This window comes from Tamandua tetradactyla, chromosome 22 (genome assembly GCF_023851605.1).
Source record: "Tamandua tetradactyla isolate mTamTet1 chromosome 22, mTamTet1.pri, whole genome shotgun sequence".
NCBI classification, from domain to species: domain Eukaryota; kingdom Metazoa; phylum Chordata; class Mammalia; order Pilosa; family Myrmecophagidae; genus Tamandua; species Tamandua tetradactyla.
The window spans coordinates 8,134,803-8,148,360 of record NC_135348.1 but is presented as its reverse complement, the minus strand read 5'-3'; the positions used below and the strand labels follow the sequence as shown (position 1 = coordinate 8,148,360).

Sequence of the window (13,558 nt, the reverse complement as noted above, 5' to 3'; positions counted from 1 at the left end):
GAAGCAAAGTGATACAATGTAATATAGACTCACTTTCAAGATGAAGAAAGTGGACCACTCTAGAAACTGCAAAAGACAAGGAAATAGATCGTCTCATAAAGCCTACAGAAAGGAACACAAGCCTACCGACACCTTGATTTTAGACCGATGAGTCTCGTATCAGACTTCTGACCTTAAAATATGTGTTGATTTAAGACATTATAAATTTCTGGTAATTTCTTGAAGCAGCAATAAAAAACTAATAAACAGCCAGGCCACAGTGGCTCAGTGACAGAATTCTCGCCTGCCATGCCGGAGACCCGGTTCGATTCCTGGTGCCTCCCCATGCAAAAAAACTAATACACTCTCTCTGCTGATTTTCTGCCCCTTTCTCTATGCTCATGTAATGGCTAAACCCTATATACTTTGTGTGATCCTAAAATTATGCTATCGTATATCCTATATTCAGGTTTCACACTGAAATAGATTTTTTGAAAAGACATTAATTCTTGGCAATTTATAATTTCATCCTGTAACTTACTTTTTTGTTTGTTTGTTTGCATGGGCATCTTCAGGAATCAAACCTGGATCTCTGGCATGGCAGGCAAGAATTCTGCCACTGAGCCACCGTCACACCGCCCGTAATTTACTTTTAATAGTAGCTCACATCCAATTAACACAGTGCATTAAATTGGAAGTATAATGGGAAAACATTTTAATTCCTCTCTAATTATCAGAAAGAACAAAAGCAAAATTTGCTATTTCCATCATATCTTCCTTAGTTAAAAGAATTTTTTATGATTAGAATAAAAAGAAAAGCAGAATAAAATTATATTCTTCTTTTTTTTTTCTTTGAGGCTTGAGGAGTACATTAGTAAAAAATTCTGTTGACTACCATATAAAATTATCCAGGATGATGTTAAAAATAAACAGCTAGGAAAACTATGCCAGAATAATGCAGGCTTTAATTTTCTGCAGATAGAAAAATTAATATCCAAGTACTTTGTGAATGAAAATTTGATTTTTATAGCTGTAATTGGCCCCATATGTATGGGTTCCTTAACTCTCATAAGAAAGGATCAATGCTATAAGGTATAAGCATATATAATATTTACACACAGTAAGCACCAAAATGCACTATATTTGGTTTCTGGCTTAAGGTTTTAAATCCTGATAGTCTATGATAATAATGTACATGTTTTTCTTAGCATTTTCTTTTAATTTGCATGATAAAATAGTTATTAAATAATTCATGGTTTACTTTCTTAAAATGAAGAATTCTAAGAATTCTAAGTATTCTAGGGAAAATCCTCTCATTATTTTTGCATAAGTTGTAACATACATGAACACCCATATTCCAAGTATGGCATCATCCAGTACAATTTATTGTTCATATCCCCTGCAATAGGCTGAAAACTATAAGAATTGGGGACCTCCTCCAAGAAGAGTCATTCAACTTTAATGATTATTGGAAATATTGTAGTCAGGTGAGTTGATTAAAATGGAATAGTCCCACAAAATGAAGCATTGGGTTGCTTTACCTTTAGTTATTAATATATTTAAAAATCATTAATGTAGTTCTTCTCTATCAAAACATTTTCAAATTTGTCCACCAGAGGGAAGTATAGGTTAGATTGTGACAGTCTCGTGTTATAAAATGCAAAACATCTTTTTTTTAATTTGGGCTACTCGTTTTCTCCAACTCTTCTCTGAAATGACTACAATTTGCCATTTATTGACTTTTTAAAATCTGAAATAGGTTCAAAAACAATTATTATCTTTCTTATATTTCCTATGTTCTCAATCTGATTCTCATTGTGGTATCTGCTTTTCGGTCATTGGATTTTCATTACTTTTTAGACTTTATTATTTGAAATTTATCATTTAATTTTAGAAGTTGAAAGCTTATTACAAAATAAATCCATTTTCAGACTTAAATAGAGAATGTGTTCTTGCCTTAGAATATTCAGGACATAGAAGAATGCTTTACATTCAATGCTACCAACATTGGTGAATATTGCTGAATAAATTCTAAACTGAAGCCATATTATTCTCTTACCCAATGACACAGACATCATTACTAAATCATTAGGCCAAATGGCCTCAAGTTTCTCTAAAATGCTCTAACAATTCTTTGGCTTTATTAAACTTTTTAGGTCACAAAGACCTAGGACTATTTGCCCTGTTATTTTTGAAGACCTTTTTGCAACGAAGAGGCTGAAATGTTTTCCCAATAGGATATTAAATCAATCATTTGTTGTAATTGGATGTTTATTATATATGGATTCTTATGGGATTAACTCTCACTGGTAGACTGGATTAAGGAAGGTGTGTCCCCGATTCCTGTTTCTTGGGTACAGAGCTATGCTTTGTTAGGAAAATATGTGAACTAATGAAAAAGAGCAAATGAGCCTAATGCTTTGTTTCAGTTCTGAAATTACCAGTGGAAAATTTCTACACACACACACACATATATTTCCATGGACAGGGGAAAATTGGGTTGTCTAAAATGCCCAAATCATGAATCTGAGATATTTTCCACAATATTCATTTTTCTTCATTTATATGCTAAAAATCCTCTGGAATTGTGTCCCCTAGCTTAAATTATCTTAATCCTGATGATTCTTGGTCTGAAATATGAAATCATATAACATATATGTGCCTTCTTATATGCAATACAAGAAGACCAGTAGCTTTAATAAGGAAATGTAACATAGTCTTAAATATGAGATAACAAAACATATAAAATTAATGCTCACAATAGATCCCAAAAGATTTGTATGCATTTATTGTTGGGGAGGGAATGGAAGGAAACTTGATACTGTACACTTTCGCATATGAGGAATTTTCTGTAGGACACCAGGCTCTCTCTACCTGCTGTGCTATTTTATGTAAATGTGTCTCTCTTTTCTATTGCTGCTGAAAAAATTCTAAATGTCTAATCATTGCCAACTTAGATGCTTTCTTCATGAGGCCGATTTCTCCTTCTAAAAAGATGTTTCATGATCATAAACCAAATGAAGAAAACGTGGTCATTATCCCTCAATTTTTGAGAGGTTTTCCTGGGTTCTACAATCCCAGCTGTTTGACTTACTATTCATTCAGGCCAAGTTTTCAAATAAGGCTATGAAAAATCTTGCAGGAAGGATCAAAGTGATCCATTCACATGCAGCTACTTGCCCATGAGAGAGAAAAGCACATTGACTTGAGTTGCTATTCCTCTTAGTTGAGTTCAAAAATACATTAAAAGTAAATTCTGTATAGAACGGGATTCTGTTTCCCCCTTTTTAAAATGTTCCTTCTTGTGTCCATTAAATTCTCTCAGGAATGGACAAAGCTTTGGTTTCAAAGAATATTTATTTCTTTTGTTTATACATAAAACAAGTTTGGCTTAAATATAATGAGAAAGGAAGAAAGTTTAAAAATAAAGCCTGTAGTTCTTTGACTCTCTCTCCCAATCTCCCAATTTCTTTCTTTCTTACAACACACACACACAGAGTCTTAGAAATCAAAATGTTGCTGTGAATACCTATGCACATATATTTTTATGCATTTGTTGTATATGTTTGCAAAGGATATTTTTAGAAGTAGAACTGTTTTATCATAGGATAGATACACTTTTGCTTTGGAGGTCAAGATCTATACAAAACCGTATAACTAAATTTCTCCATGAATTTGCGAACTGATTTTCATCAATATTTTAAATATTTCCCAGTGTGAAAGGGTGGCTAAAATAGCATCGAGGAATCTAAGTGTATCTATATATGTGTTATTTTAATTTTTTGAGCAAAAGTAATCCCTTCTTTCTACGTTTCTCTACCCCTGTATTTTTTTTTGTGACCTTCCTTCCTGATTAAATCTCTTGACATTTTTCCGTGAAGTTTTGAGATTTAAAATGATAATTTGTAAGATCTCTTTGTATAATAAAGGAATTAATCCCTTTGCCTGCGGTATAATTTTTGGTAAATATTTTTCCCAGTTTGCTTTTCTTTTTTCTGTTTTGTTGATGATGCCAGTTACCATACAATTAACTTTTTTTCATACAATTAATTTATATGGCCAGATGTATCAAATGCTCCTTTTTAACAGATAGATTTTGGTCATTAACTCAATATAATTGTAATCTCTAATACTTTTCTTAGCATTTTTGTTATTGTATTCCATATTTAAATCTTTAATACATTTGGAATTAGCTTTGGAGTAGACTGAAGAGTCACCTTTTTTTTCTTAAACACCTAATTAGTTATCCTAGCAACATTCATTAACTAATTCTGCTTTTCTTCAGTGTCTTGAAATGTCATCTTTAATGTATGCCACATTCCTACAAGTACTTGAATCATTTTTTGGACATTGTAACCATTTTTTTGTTGTTGTTTGTATGTGTGCTAGGATCTCAGAGTTGTAATTACTGTTTTAATAATGTATCATAAATCTGTTTAGCTTGTCCACTCTCATTACTCTTCTTTTTCAGGTTATTCCAGAGTATTTTCACATGTTCATTTTGCCAGATGAATTTAAAGATTATTAAGTTCCAAACAAATACAACACCAGCAAAACATGTGTTGGTATTTTGATTTGACAATATCTGAATTTATAAATATAATTTAGGGACAACTGGCATCTTTCAAATGTTGTTTTCATATTCAAAAGCACCCAATATCTTTGCACATTCAAATAATGTTACCTCATAGTTTTAAAATTTATTATTATTGTTATTTTAAAGTAATGATTCTTGGGTGCATGGGTAGTTAAGCGGTTAGAATGCCTGCCTTTCATGCAGGAGACCCGAGTTTGATTCTTGGACCATGCACACCACCCCCTCCCCAAAAATAGAAATTAATGATTCTTGATTTTCTTTATCAACTCTGCTTATATAATTACAATTTTTATACTTCTTTTTACCATTTTTAATCCTCCAATTTTACTGTGCCTGAGCTAAATGCTTAATTCATTGAATTTGTTATACTTTTAAAAATATATAATTTAGAAAATTTAGTTAACAATACTTAGGTCTCAATATGTTTATGAATATAGTTTTAGACAAATCACAACAACTCTTAGAGTTTCCATTTTATTTCCTAGATATTCTGCACTATCAGCTTCCATATCCTACTTTACACAAGAATAATTAAGATAGCATTTTAAAATTTCTAGGTGGTTGATGCTTTTAAATTTTTAGTTTTGTGTAATTTCAATTTTTCATATAATTAACATAATCTATATTTATTAGAAATTATTGAAGCTGTTTTGCATACTAATATAGAGTGAATTTCTGTAAATGCTTAATGGAAATTTGAAAATAAGGTATGTTTAACAGAATATACCCATTAAATCAATCTTAATGCTTTTTCCACGTCCTTTAAATTAAGTATTTATTTTTTGATCTATCAGCTAATATTTCCTGTAAGCATTGCTCTTCTAATAATCTCCCTTTGTATCACTGCAGGTTTGCTGCATGAATTCTGGTTTTACATTGCTTAGCGTAGAAAGAATTATTCCAATGAAATCTTCATTACGAAAGGTAAAATTTATTTTATAGCATTACACTCTTTGTCTTTTATTGTGCTTTTCCCCTTAAAATCAGTCACATCTGAAATTAATTTTGCAAGCATGCATTATTTTTATGTATTGGGCTTGGATAGCTTTCCCCATGTTTTTATTTTCAACCTTACTGAATCACTTCACTGTAGATGAATTGCTTGTAAGAAGCATATAATTGAGATTTGGATTTTGATTCAGTGTGAGTCTTTTTATTTAATACATGACTTTATCCTTGTTCTAGTTTGCAAGCTGCCAGAATGCACTATACTTGAAAAAGGACAACTCTTAAAAAGGGGAATTTATAAAGTTGCAAGTTTACATGTTCTAAGGCCATGAAAATGTCCAAATTAAAGCAAGTTTATAGAAATGCCCAATCTAAGGCATCCAGGGAAGGATACTTTGGTTTAAGAAAGCCAATGATGTTCAGGGTTTCTCTCTTAATGGGAGAGGCACATGTTGAACATGGCGACATCTGCTAGCTTTCTCTTCAGGCTTCTTGGCTCATGAAGCTCCCCTGGGGGCATTTTCCTTCATCTCCAAGGGTCTCTGGCTGCATGGGCTCTATAGCTTTTTCCAAAATGGTTCCCTCTTAAAGGGCTCTAGCACTCCACCTTAAATGGGTGGAGACATATCTCCATGGAAACCATCAAAAGTTACCACCCACAATTGGGTAAGTCACATGTCCATGGATAATCAAAAAGCTCCTATCCAGCAATATTGAATGAGGAGTAAAGAACTTGGTTTTTCTGGGGTACACAAGATTGAAACTGGTGCATTCCACTCTTTGGACCCCAAAAAGACATGTTCTTTCCAAATGTAAAATACATTCATTCCATCATAATATCAGAAAGCCATAAATCTTTTCAGTACCAATACAAATACAATACAAAGTCAGAAACGGTACAGAATCTCATCAAAATTATTGCAGGCATGGTCTGTCCTAGGGCAAAATTTTCCTCTGGCTATGGATGTGCAAAACTCAGAACAAGTTATTTGCTGCCTACATACAAAGATGTTAGACAGTTATAGGATAAATACCCCCATTTCCCAGGGAGATATTGGAAGGGATACAGAGGTCACTGGACTTAAGCAGTTTCGAAAACCAACAGGGCAAACTCCATTAGATTTCAAAGTCTGAGAGTCATTTATCTTCAATGTTTAGCAAGCAGCAGTCCTACCCTTTCCAAGGGTCTCTGCAGCAGCCCACTGCCCTCTGAATTCAACCTTGACAGACATTATGGAGACCACCTTTTTCTTAGCTCCACCCTCTCCAAGCATCATGGCCGCACCCAGGCTCTCTGCCATCTCCAGGGCACACACTCACCCCTCCATGTGATGACAGCCAGGTTCTCTCCAATCCCCAAGGAATGTGTTTCACCCCTTCCACTCTTCCACTGCAATGACGTAGAAGGCCCACCTGCTGCCTTCAGGGCAAACTCACCCTCTCCAAGTACTTGGGTGGGTCCGCTCTCCTGGTCCTAGGTCTCCTGACCTCAGACTTCAGCCTCCATGGTTCTGCCTCTGAAGACATCCTACCTGCACTTTGTCCCTCTCCTGAGTCTTTTAGTTCAGAATGGCAGCAGTTCCATTTAAACAGGTCCCACAGCACTCTTGTTGACTTTCTATGTAGTAAGCAAGGATTGTGCCCATCAGACAGCAGGAGTTTCCACAAATCCTTCTCGGATAACTCCATCTCCAATTCTGGTTTTTTCAAAATGACTGACTGGTTCCACATTTGAACATTAATTCCTCACGTGGGGCACTATTCTCTGAGGTCTTCCCTTCTGGAAACCCAGAATTTTCCAGATAATCAGTTTCTGGTTTCTTTGTACCCAAGAGTTCAGTTCTCAATTATCTCTTTCCTCTCACATTTCACTATAAACTACAAGGAGAAACCAGACTGCACTTTCCACATTTAATTTGAAAATCTCTTCTGCTAAATATCCAAGTTCATGGCTTTCAAAATCTACCTTCCAGCCAAAGCCACTAGTCAATTTTGCCAGATTATCTGCCATTTTAAAACAAGGATCACCTTCCTTTCAGTTTGCAACAGCACACACCTCATTTCTCTCCACAACCTCTTCAGAGGTATCTTTAAAGTCCACATTTCTACCAACAGTCTCTTCAAAGCATTCTAGGCCTTCTCTATCAAGCTCCTCACAACCCTTCCAGAATCTTCCTCTTCTCCATTTAAAAAGTCGTTCCAACATGTTTGTATTTGCAAACCGCAATAGCACCTCACTTCTCCAGTTACCAAAATCTGTTCTACCTGCCAGAATGTGATATACCAGAAATAGAAAGGCTTTTTAAAAGGGGAATTTATTAAGTCACAAATTCACAGTTCCAAAGCTGTGAAAATATCCAAATTAAAGCAAGTCTATAGACATGTCCAATCTAAGGCATCCAGGGAAAGATACCTTGGTTCAAGAAGACCGATGACGTTCAGGTTTTTCTTTCAACTGGAAAGGCACATGGTGAACATGGCAATGTTCGCTTGCTTTTTCTCCAGGCTTCTTGTTTCTTGAACGTCCCCCAGGGGTGCTTTCCTTCTTCATCTCCAAAGGTCTCTGGCTGATGCACATGCAGCTGTTTGGAAATGCTTGGAGACAGGCAGAAGCTCAGAGATGAGGCCACTGGAGCCACAAGCTGAAAGCAACAACACCTGGAGCAAAGGGCCAGCAGACATTACCACGGGGGTGAGTCTACCTAAAGACTGAATTCAACCATGTGGGCAATTTAATCAATAAATCAGGCCTTCATAATAAAGCCCATGTGAAGGAGAAACCCCAGATGAGAATCATCTGTTCAAGAGTGAAAGTATCCCTGTGTTGAGGCCTTAATTTGGGCATTTTCATAGCTTTAGAATTATAAATTTGTAACTTAATAAATCCCCTTTGTAAGAGCCATTCCATTTCTGGTATATTGAATTCCAGCAGCGTTAGCAAACTAAAGCAATGCCTCTCATCTAATCCTACCAGTTGTTAAGATTTTGGCCACTTTGCTTTACTTCTCTTTTTTTTTTGTCTTTCTCTAAGATATCTGAAAGTAAGTTGCACCATTCCTGACCTATTACCTCTAACTGCTTCGATTTATTGCTTATGACTAGAATATTCTCCCTTCATGGCAACGATATTAACATATCCAGGAAATTTAATATTAATGAAAAATACATACTATTTGTAGAAGAGAATTACATTAGCCGTCCCAATGAATGTTTCCTCCCCATTATCCAAGGCCATGGGACACCAGCAAAGAATCACGCAACAAAGGCTTGATACACAGCAGCCCGAAACGTAACTCTAACCCCAAACCCAACCCTTTCTCTAACCCTAACCCTAACCCTAACCCTAACCCTAACCCTAGCCCTAGCCCTAGCCCTAACCCTAACCCTAACCCTAACCCTAACCCTAACCCTAGCCCTAGCCCTAGCCCTAACCCTAACCCTAACCCTAACCCTAACCCTAGCCCTAGCCCTAACCCTAACCCTAACCCTAACCCTAACCCTAACCCTAGCCCTAACCCTAGCCCTAGCCCTAACCATAACCCTGACCCAGCAGATGCCCAGTAGGGCCAGCCCCCTTGGAAGGCTGCAGTCACCATGAGGAAACCAGACCTACTCTACTTGAGAATGAAAGAGCACAGGAAGAGAGAGGCCCGGTTATCACAACTGTCACTCCAGCTGCATGCGTGTGTATAAGGGAAAGAAGAACTTCCCAACTAATCCACAGAATCCCGAGAAACATTAATTTATTCTTTAAACCACTTAGTCAGGGTTTGTTGCACAGTAATAGAAAACTGATACATAGCTTATATTTAAATTATCCTGATTGTCAAAATAATGTCTTTTATAGCAGCTTATCTCTTTTTCTCATCCAGGATCCATTCAAGACTCACATGTTGAATTTAGTGCTCATGTTTCTTTAGTCTCTTTTTATTTATAGTTATTCCCTTTCCTAATTTATTTGTCTTTTTCTGACGTTGACTTTCTCCAAAATCCAAGCCAGTTGTCTTATATCCCACAATCTTGATGTGTCTGATTGTTTCCATATAAATAACTTTAGCATAAACATTTTTGACCATAATGCAATAGTTAATGTTTGTGTAATGAGGAATTTGGCCTCCCCTGAAAAAGATCTGGACTTTGGGAGGCAGCTTCCAAAGGCTTGAAATCTCCCAAGGGATAAGAATGTCTTTATTTTGCAATTGATAGATTGTGCTAATGAGGTGACTCAGGGTGAGGCCAACCATTCCTGATAGTATTAGGGTAAAATCTACATATGATTTAGGGTGGAAGCTCAATCCATCTAGGAGACTGAATTCAACTCAATTCAAATTCAGACTGAATTCAGACCCAATTCAAATGGTCACTTAATCAATCAATCACGCCTACATAATAAAGCCCCAATAAAATCTCTGGAGATCCAAGCTTGGGTGAGGTTCCCAGGTAAACAATATTCTGTGTGTTTTGTCACATATCATGTCCAGGAGGAGGAAATACCATCAAGACTCCATGGGAGAGGATGATGGGTTTCTCAGCATTTAGACCAGTCCTAGAATCTGTCCTTTGTGTCTCTTTCCTTGGCTAGTTTTAGTTTGTATCCTTTTGTGCAATGAAACTGTTAATTCTAAGTATAGCCCTTTCCTGAGTTCTGTTAGTTGTTTTAGCAAACTATCGAAACTGAGACTGACTGTGGGGAATCCCCAAACCTTTTAGCCCACTGGTCTGAAGTGATGGTGTTCCTGGGGACCTCTGAACTTGTGGCTGGTATCTGAAGTGGGGGCAGTCTTGTGGGGACTGTTCCCTGAAATTTGCAGTTTGGCTAACTCCAGGTAATGTTGTATACTTCACATTGCATCACATCAGGTGGTATATGAATTTGATATACTATTTGATTCATTTGGTTTTGTTTTCAGTTTTAGGGTCTGTTTTTCTCAATCTTTTAAAATATACTTTTACTTTTTGAATATTTCAGATATTCCCATTCTTAATTTAAAAGGCAAAGCAATATTAAAAGGTGCTAAGAAGTTTCTCCCTCATTCCCCAACCCCCATAGAAAACCATTTTGTTACTGTCTACTTTATCCTTGCTTTTTCTCCTTTTGAAAAAAATAAACATTTTCTCCTTTCTTTTTATATCAAGACAGTATATTAATACATGCTGTTTGGAAAATTTTTAACCCCAAAATATATCTTAGAAATCCGTCCATATCAGTTGTAGAGGTTATAGCTACATAGTACTCCAATGTGATAAACAAGCTTTGAGAAGCTCTGTTCTTGTGGTAGCTTTTACGTATTTAATAGTACATTTAAAACTTTTTCCTATTTATATAACCTAAAGTACCTACTGATGTCCTACTATAAAAAGTAAGGAAATTAGAACAAAAACCCTCCACTAATTTCCCCCTTCCACGTACCAAATAATTAGTTACATGATTCTATTTTCATGGTCAACATTTATAGTTCTTTCCTTATCCTTGATTCACACCATCATGTAGTAGTGTCTGTGATCCTTTAAAATGCTCACTGCCTGTCTTTTCATAACTGAACTTCCTCACTCCTGGGCTCTATATTAATCCTTGATTGAATGGATTTAGTAAGTAGTGATTTTTAAGAAATCTTTGCATATATGAAAATATTTTTAGTTACCTGTATACATGAAAGACAACTTAGCTAAATGTAAATTTCTCAGGTTACACTTTTATTCCATCAGAATTCTATAGACATTGTTTTCTTGTCTTCTGGAAGTAAAGTTTGCAGTAAAAAGGTCTAATGCCATTTTATTAGTCCCCTTTCTTTTAGGATCTGATCATTAAAGATTCTTTATACTTGAAATTTAGTATCTTCACCAGAATATATCTTGGTTTTGCGGTTCTGTAATCAATTTTAATAGAACAAAATGTGCTCCTTTCATGCAGATTTGGTGCTGCTTTAATTTCATAAGTTTTTCCATTATGTTATTGAATATTTTTTCTTTTTTTCCAATTTTTTCTCTATTCCTCTACTTGCAAGTCCATTCATAAGTAATGTCTCGCTTCTCTATTTTTCACCTTTTCTCTAAGTAGTATTTCTTCTATATAAATGTCTAAACTTTCTCTGTCATAGCAGCAGAACCTATTCTCACTCTTGCTGTTTCTGATGTAAGTAGTGTTTCCACAGCAGCCATACTGTCATCTTTAATTTCTTTCCTGAGCTTTGGTAGTTTCTTAACTTTCTGTTGAGTTACTACCTTTTTTTATTTAATGACTATCTCCTCAGATGCCTTTTCCCCCCAAGTGAGTCCTTGTACATTTAAATTTCTGACTATAAAGCAATGTCTCATTCTCTTGTTCACTGAAGAAAGTTTTCTACTTATATATTCTTAATTTGCCATTTACTTGCTATCCTTTTTGCATTTTTTTAGTATTAAGGTAAAGGTCAAATGTTGGACCTTTCTGAATATTACATTTTAAAATGGGATTGATAGGGTGGTGCAATGGTGGCAGAGTTCTCGCCTGCCATGCCAGAGACCCGGGTTCGATTCCCGGTGCCTGCCTATGTAAAAAAAAAGGATTAATAAATTTGGGTATGCAGTATCTACTAAAGTGTAGCTTTAATTCCAGTAATTTTTTTCACAGTCCTTTTAAATTCAATCTACTTTGTTCCTATCCAATGGATTGTGTCCCTTCAATTTTTGTTGTTTTCCTTTCAAAAAAAAATACTCTCCGTGAAAGAAGGACATGGCTCCAAGAGAAACCATGTAACTCATAGGTCATCATTTGGTTATATCTGTTCTGATTTTGTTAAGCAGCCTTCTTTTCTGCATTGCGAATCTAGTTGAGATACAATAAAGGTGAAAGGTCTATACTTTTCCTTGCTCTTCCATGATAAAGAATCCTTAAGTAGTGATGTTTCCAGCTTCCCCCAAATCTTCTTCCACCCATCCCTCCCTCTTCCTATAGTATAGAAGTAATGTTGAATTATGAAGACAAGATATTATAAAGTCCCCTTTTATATTCAGAAAAGAGCATAAAATCAGAAATATGAGTCTCCCATTCAAATGGGAGTCATCTACAATTTTAAAAGGAAAAAAAATATGAAGAGTAGCACTGGGATTGGATATTGTACAGAATTTGCCACTCAGGTCATCCTCTGGCCCAGCTTCTATAGCTATACCCTTGAGCTTATAGGAGAGAAAAGAATAAATAAAATATTAAAGTCTTTCTAGTAACATCTCAGTCAGACATTGGAATGGCAGTACTTCTCTGAAATTTGCATTATATAAAGTTGAGGGGAGAAAGATAGTCCCCAACTTTACCAAAAGCACAATGAGATTTTGACAAGTCACAGGTTCTGCTGCATTTGTAGTGTGATAGTTTGAATCTGTTATGTACCCCAGAAAAGCCTATGTTCTTTTAATCCATATGTGTAAGAGCAGATTTATTGTGGGTGGGACTTTGGGTTAAGCTGTTTTCATGGATATGTGATCTAGCCATTCAAGGTGGAATTTATCCCCTTGCCTGGACTCCTTTAAGAGAGAGACATTATTGGAGAAAGCTCATAACCCAGAGAGTTTAGGGAAAGAAAACGCTGCAGGAGAAGTTAAAAAGACCCACAGGAGCTGAGAGAGCCATTTGAAACCAGAATCCAGGAGAGAAGGACCAGTACACATTGCCATATGTCTCCCCATGTGACAGAGAAACCCTGGATGCCAGTAGCCTTCCCTGAGAGGGCCTTTAGCAAACTGAAACATGTAGTATCACAAGTATTACAAATGTGCTGCAATAGCATTCTTCTGAATGGCTTTTCTTTAGTATTAAATAGGTATCTTGACTTCAAGGAATGAAAACCTGACAAAAACCAACTTAAGGTAAATATAAATAACATAGTTTGTATAATAGGGAAGAAAGTGGGTGGAGTAGTATTCAGGTATGACTAAGTTCAGAGTTGGTGGGTGCCCTGTCTCTCTCCCTCTGTTCTCTCATCTGACACTTTTCCACCTCTACTCTCCAAAATTCTGTCCTACCTGTCTTTGCTTAGTTCACTCTCTCTGCTCAGACAC

General features: G+C 35.9%; 1 long non-coding RNA gene across 1 annotated transcript; it reads left to right on the top strand.

Annotated features, from left to right (window-relative positions):
• The first annotated feature begins 1,240 nt into the window (after nucleotides 1-1,240).
• On the top strand, nucleotides 1,241-8,451 carry LOC143666029 (uncharacterized). The gene is made up of 3 exons (XR_013167321.1): nucleotides 1,241-1,466; nucleotides 5,426-5,500; nucleotides 8,084-8,451. It is a non-coding gene; the product is annotated as an uncharacterized LOC143666029 (long non-coding RNA).
• Nucleotides 8,452-13,558: the final 5,107 nt, after the last annotated feature.